General features: G+C 38.1%; 1 long non-coding RNA gene across 1 annotated transcript; it reads right to left on the minus strand.

Annotated features, from left to right (window-relative positions):
- Window positions 1-3,616: 3,616 nt before the first annotated feature.
- Window positions 3,617-4,603, minus strand: LOC134620222 (uncharacterized). Its single transcript, XR_010092096.1, has 4 exons — window positions 4,567-4,603; window positions 4,410-4,457; window positions 4,234-4,277; window positions 3,617-3,660 (listed from the first exon to the last, which is right to left on the minus strand). It is a non-coding gene; the product is annotated as an uncharacterized LOC134620222 (long non-coding RNA).
- Window positions 4,604-7,019: the final 2,416 nt, after the last annotated feature.

Consider the following 7,019-nt stretch of genomic DNA (forward strand, 5'->3'; position numbering starts at 1 on the left):
AAGTCTGTGGGGTTTTTTGTCTTTTTTTTCTTTTAACTTTCATTAGTTTACTTTTACTTTGATATAGCACTCTTCACAGGATAAAAACCACAAAGTGGCTTCACAATTATATAAAACAGACATAAAACAGCACAATCGAACATACAGAATAAATACAATCAAGGAAACGTAATGATGGAGGCAGAGCATTCCATGACCTGGGAGCCACCGCTCTGCAAGATCTATTGCCTCTGGTCTTCTGGTGGGACTACTAACAGCCATTGATTAGATGATCACAGGCTGGGAGAGGGAGTGTGGGGTTCTATAAGATCAGAAATGTAGGCAGGAGCTTCACGATTCGGAGCTTTGAAAGTCATTACTAAAATTTTAAAATGAATTTTCTAAAATATACTGGAAGCCAGTGTAATGAGCGTAAAACTGTTATAATGTGCTTTCTTTTTTGTGTCTTCCTAAGAAGCCTACTTCTAGTACAATAAGAGATTTCTGAATTTCTACTGTCAATACAAAAATGGCTTATCTAAATGTTTGAGTGATATTTCCATCTTTAAGTTTCTGCAATAACATCTGTAAACACTGACTGCTTATTATACAGGTTGTAGAACAGCTTTGTGATTATTCATTTATTTTTAACATTCAAAGTGAACATCTTTTCAATATTGTCTTTCATTCGCAGGATATGGCAATGTGCTGCACATAGTTGACCCAGACCTTTTAGACTACGCCAAGCAATTAATCTGTGAGAGGGAAGAGCCTTCACTGGTAGCAAACCAGGAATTCAGAGACATGTGCCAGAACATTTTAGAAAACAGCCAGTTTCCCTGCACACCTGATGGTTGCCTTGCTGCATACCTCATGCTAGTCCAAGAGCTCACAACTGCCATGAACAGAAATGCAGTTCCTACACCTTCTACGTTTGCAGAGGCAAATGACATATACATCTTTCTGAAGAGAGTGAGGATGGAAGGTGCACCAGTAAACATTTTCAATGACCAATAAAATCATACAACATTGTTTGTTAACATTTATTTATCCTTGTTTACAATCAACAGGTAATTTGAAAACTGTCTGACCAACAAAATGTACAATAAAATGTTGAAATACAATTGACAAGGTGCCATCTTTCATAATGATTCAGTGTTTCATTTACCACAACTTTTGTTAACCCTAATGTATAACATAATTAACACTGAAAGACTTTTGAACTGCAGACTGTAGCAACATTACCACTTGTAGCCATATCGGCTTGTAAGATCAAGGCCTGACTTGAGAAACTTAACAACATCAGATGCGGAAGGCCTTGAGTCTGGGTCATAGCTCACCAAACCACCAAGAAAACTGTGTTTGTCACTGAGATGTGATAGGGCATGTGGTGGGGTTTTGGTGGCCATTAGTGCAGCCAGTTCTCTTTGTTTTTTAACAATCCACGGAGCGGACCCCGTCAGGATCTCCAGATATGTGGCTCCGAGGGACCACATGTCTGTCTGGAACGAGGCCTCTTCAAACATCAGTATGTATTCAGGAGCCATGTAAAGATATGTGCCACCAGCTGGACCAATAGCCTGGGCAGTGAACTTACTCCCTTGACAAGCATCACAGTGTCTCTTATGTTTGCCATGCCCCAGTCTGTCAGGACTGCCTTCTTAGATGGGTGGTGAACCTATAAGGTATACATATGAGAACTTACCAGGTTGTCTAAAATCTCACAAATGTTATCAAAACTGTAATTCCAAAGACCACAGCTCATAATTGAAAAAAAAAAAAAAAACCCTCAAAGCTTTTAGCAGCCAGATCACCCAATCAGTGCAGATTTATTCTGAGATTGTTTATTATACCTAACATTAAAATTAACAGATTGGATAATGATCAAACACGGTTTTATAGTCCTGTGCATTTTTTATCCCCATTACACTTAAGAAAGTGGTACAGACTAATAAAATAATAGAAACTTTCAGTTTGTAAAGCCTAAACTTATTACAATATGTTTGGGAATTTTGTAGGTGTGCAACAACCAACATATTAAAGAAACAATGGACTATTAAAGAAACAATGTAAGGCTTCTTACTTTAAAAAAAATAATTTATATGAATATGCCAGAACAGTTCCTCATTGTTCAAATGTAGTGTTTAATAGACTGAAGAGAATAAAGTTAAATAAATAATATACTATTTTTATTTTGATCTTCAAAAACAAAGTAAAGAAAAAGAAAAATACAGTATGGCTTACCATGACATTTGCTGGCTTTATATCCTGGTGAATGATTCTCTGTGCATGGATGTACTCTACTGCCATGGATAAGTCCAGTGATATGAAACCGGCATCATCCCCTTCAAGCTATCAAGACAATATATAATATTAATAAAACAATGCACAGCCAGGTGTGACAATCTAACATGTCTACCACTGGAAATGTATTACTTCAAATAGGATTAGTATTCAAATGCAATTGCAATTTCAATTTCAATTAAAGCTGCAAGCAGTGTTATGAGGGCCCTCGCACCCCATCGTGTCGAGCCACGCCCAACACCTAAAACCAGCACGTCCGATCTGATGTCACATTGATGAAATTCATGCATTTAACCACCAGCTAACATTTCATCTCATTCAATAATAATAATAATAATAAGAAGAAGAAGAAACGGAGCAGATACAATAGGGCCTTCGCACTCTCAGTGCTCGGGCCCTAATAAATTACAATGGGACCTAAGACCAACAAAGTCAATGTTTGGAAGTGACCATCAAAAAGCCCTGATTGCAGTCCTCTTGCGAAACTGTAAGCAGAGGTGAATGGTGTGTGTGAGCAAGGTAGCCAACAAATCTGACTCAGTTACACCAGTCCTGTCTGGAGGACTGGACCAAAATCCCTGAAAAATATTGTAAGAATATTGTAGAAGAAAACCTAAAATGTCTGAACTCATCCAAGTAAAAAAAAAAAAGCAATTCTACCAAAATAGTAAAGAAGCTTATTATTAAAAAGTTAAGATTATTCTTTTACTAAGTTCATACTTTTCTGGCATTTGGCAATTAAAGATCATTTTGGTAATTCTAAATGGTTGAAAACATGAGAGAAAAAAAATAATCAGTCTTTTTATATGTTGTACGCAAAGATGGTTTCAAGTACATATTTAAACAAATGCCAGCAATAAGAAGTTCTTTTTTAATATGATGGTATTAAGATTATTCAGAAAATGTATTAAATATAAAATTATGAGTATTGGTACCTTCACCAAGCAGCTGTCTGTGTGAAGCACTTGCTGTAGGGTTGCGCCATGAATGTATTCAGCTGCCAACAAAAAGCAGGACTCAGTGCGGGCAACTGCCATGAGTCTGACGATGTTGGGGTGAGACAGTCTCCTAATAAAACAGAAACATGTCCGAATAAAAAACCAAAATAGAGGCATATTATGTTACAGCTTGAGGAGCAATCAATTTTGAAAATGAAACAAAAAAAAGTGTGTCAAAGTTCTTACAGTGAAACATTTATCTCATGATGAATGTCGCTGTCCTCCATCCCTTGTTGGCCACACATGATCCTTTTAACAGCTGCTGGAGTACCATGAAAAGAACCTCTATATACCTTGCCAAATGTCCCTTCTCCCAGTAGATTGACCTCGCTGTATGTAATTAAAGCCTCTTCCACATATGGAACACGTGGAAGATACACTTGGGGATAAAAAACACAAAGTAACATACATTAACATACAGCTACTGCTAATCATTCTTCTATTAACTGCTGGATCAGTAATATCTAGGTTTACTCCAGGAACTTGAGTACCAAATAGTGAAGAATGAAAACCTTTATTTACAATTTTGTCTGATGATATGATGTTAGCCCTAAATGGGAAAGAATGCTTACATGATGGCGATTTTGGAGTTGTGTTGAAAGACTCTGCAAAATCTATCAAAAGCCCACTATTTCCAGCACCTTCAGATACCTCTTCAGCTCCCTCCATAGCTTCTTTTGCCTCAATAACTGCATGTGGTAACATGTCTTGGCTCACTGCTCCACCTGGACCTAGAGATGACCCTACATTTTCCTCCTTCCTTTGCTTGGACTGGCTTTTCTTTCTGACTCTCCCTGTTTCAAATTCACCTGAGCTGGATGTTTCTGGATGGAAATCCTATGAACACATTCAGCCAAGATATACTTTTTGTAGGGTGCACTGTGAAAATATCCACATTTATGACAATGATAAGAAATTAATTGGTCTGTTCAAAAAGAAGCCATGGTTTTACCTGTTCTGCAACATTTTGTCCTATGAGGGTTTCAGGAAGTTCATCTGCAGAATAAGATGCATATTACAACTGTGCAATGACCAAGCATAGTAAACAAGTGTGTAAAGGTTGGAAATGTAATGCAAACAAAATAAGAAGTCAATTTTAATGATTTAGTTAGATGTCCAGGCATTCACCTAAACTGCAACTTTCATCACCACCCACTTTAGTTACAGGGTCTTCATCTGTAAAATAACACATTAATTGCAATATATCTGAATGCCCACCATAGTCAGTGTACCATGTTCAATCATAACATCAAAAATATTCAATTTGGTTTGGGCAGGCACACACCTGAGATGGAACTTTGATCATCCAAACACACGACCTCTGTACAAAAAGTAAAATTATTTCATACCATACAAATTCGAGTGCTAGACAGTAGTTAATAGCAATATTGATCACTTTATTACCCAGTTGTCTTCGCCCGATGTATAGTGTTCTTTTCCACAGATGTGTAATATCAGAAACAGTTCTGTATTCTTTGTGGAAATCCTCCTTACGCCACCTGGTCCCGTCAGAATGGCAAAGAGTGAACTCACTCCCCTCAGTACGCTCTGGCCAGAAGCGTTCTTTGCCTATGGTAATTAAATCATCATAGGTTTCATGGCCTTGCAGGATGATTCGAGGTGGAGCTTCGTCCATTATTAACTTCTGGTACCGTCCACACTTTCTAAGAGTTCTTGGTTTCCACTCCATGGGAGCCATTCTGACCCTAGCATCAAGGAAAAAAAGCAAAGTTTATGAAAAAATATGCCTTTTTAGAAAGTTATTTTTTAATATATTGCTGATAGTCATACACATAGCTTCACTTTTTAACTAACCTTCAATAATGATTTGCCATGGTCCAAACGTTTATCATTCAATGGAAACTGCCTTTTCTTTACTTGAGGCTGTAGTAGTTTCTTGGCTTTACCAAAGGCCTCTGCTGCACCTGTAATGAAGTTGAAAGTTAATCAAACTGATCCGCAGAAAGTTCTATATTACAACTGATCTTAAAGCAAAATAATTGGGGTTTTCTTACTGAGAAATTCATTGCCACTTGTTGAAGGAGTGTCATCTGCAATATAAATAGGGCAGTGATGTGAAACATGTGGTTTATAGAATTCTACTACAATCACAGACTACTGCACACTAATCTGCTTTCAAAATGTATTGCATCTATAAATAAAGTGGTTAGTCAATCATAACCTGCTAAGCATATCATGTTATATAAAGGAGATTATTTTACATGTTGTTCAAAAGTATCAAAACCTACCTGATTTTTCTGCTGTCAGGAGCTTTTTTATGTTGTTATCAAAGCCTTTTTGGGTAATCTCACCTTCAAATAAAAATTTAAAAGGGTAAGGAGTTATAGCTAGACTGTAGGAGCCAGATCCTACATGACTATCTAACTTTTAAATTGCAATAAAGTCTTTTAATTTTGTGAGAAAGCCATCTTTTGTCAGTTTTTTTTAAATAGGGCACTCCGACAATATCACAAAGTAATAACTATATACGTCTTTTAACATGCATATTAATTAAGAGAAGTAAATAGGAATACCAAACAATGTTAAACCATTAAAGCACGATATTGTCAGGGTTCTTGGCAGTTAAAAAAGGAAATTGCAAGCATTACAAAAACATTTAATAAAGCGTTTGATTACCAATTTCAAGGTCTTTTTTCAGCTGCTCGTAAGCTTTCAGCTTGTCCATTTGCTGAAACGTATACAAAACAATTACTAAACAGTTCAAATTTAAATCACGTTTCACCACCACTGTCGCTAGCTAGAACGAATTGGCCAGACAAGAATAGTGCTGATTTGGTTTCGTACAAAACTAGATTTCCTTCTTTGATATGTAACTTTCACAACATAACCGCAACTTAATATAACACAACTGTGGCAAAAATATGAACAAAAGGGAGAAAAAGTTAAACTTACCTTGTGTCGCTAGGAGCCTGGACCGCGGTAAAACTCCGGTGAGGTCAATGACCTTACGCTCTCCCACTGTCACACGTTGATGACGTATTTGGAAATCAATTCGGGTAGGACATGACAACAGCGCCACCTGCAGGAAGATTTTCTGAGACCTGACATTTTTTTGTGTGAGTCTGAGACCTGACATTTTTTCGTCTGAGACTGAGACCTGACATTTTTTTGTGTGAGTCTGAGACCTGACATTTTTTCGTCTGAGACTGAGACCTGACATTTTTTTGTGTGAGTCTGAGACCTGACATTTTTTTCGTGTGAATCTGAGACCTGACATTTTTTCGTGTGAGTCTGAGACCTGACATTTTTTCGTCTGAGACTGAGACCTGACATTTTTTCGTCTGAGTCTGATACCTGACAACTTTTTTCCTGAGACCTGACGATGTCCTAAAATGTACACCGTACGTGGGTGACCAGGTTACCGAAGAGAAAACAGATGATGGTTCCAATGCCGGAGAGATTGTCGAACGGAAGGGCCATAGAAGTTCCGTAGTGCGAAGGTATTTTGTAGTGATGTGTCGGTCGCGAACGAAATGGCTCTTAGAGCCGGATCTTTGACGTGAACGACGCGAGCCGGCTCCTTATCGCGATTCGTGGGTTTTTTTCTTTCTTTCTCTCACCCTCTCTCTCGCACTTTTTTTCCGCTTCACTCCGCACGAGCCTTGTGCTTTGCGCTGGGAAGAGGGGGGAGGGGCGGTAGTTACACTCGCAGTAGCACAGGAACAGAGCGGGAGGGAGAGAGAGAGAAAGACAGCCAGGGACAACAGCGTCACATTA

Source organism: Pelmatolapia mariae, linkage group LG23 (assembly GCF_036321145.2).
Source record: "Pelmatolapia mariae isolate MD_Pm_ZW linkage group LG23, Pm_UMD_F_2, whole genome shotgun sequence".
NCBI classification, from domain to species: Eukaryota; Metazoa; Chordata; class Actinopteri; order Cichliformes; family Cichlidae; genus Pelmatolapia; species Pelmatolapia mariae.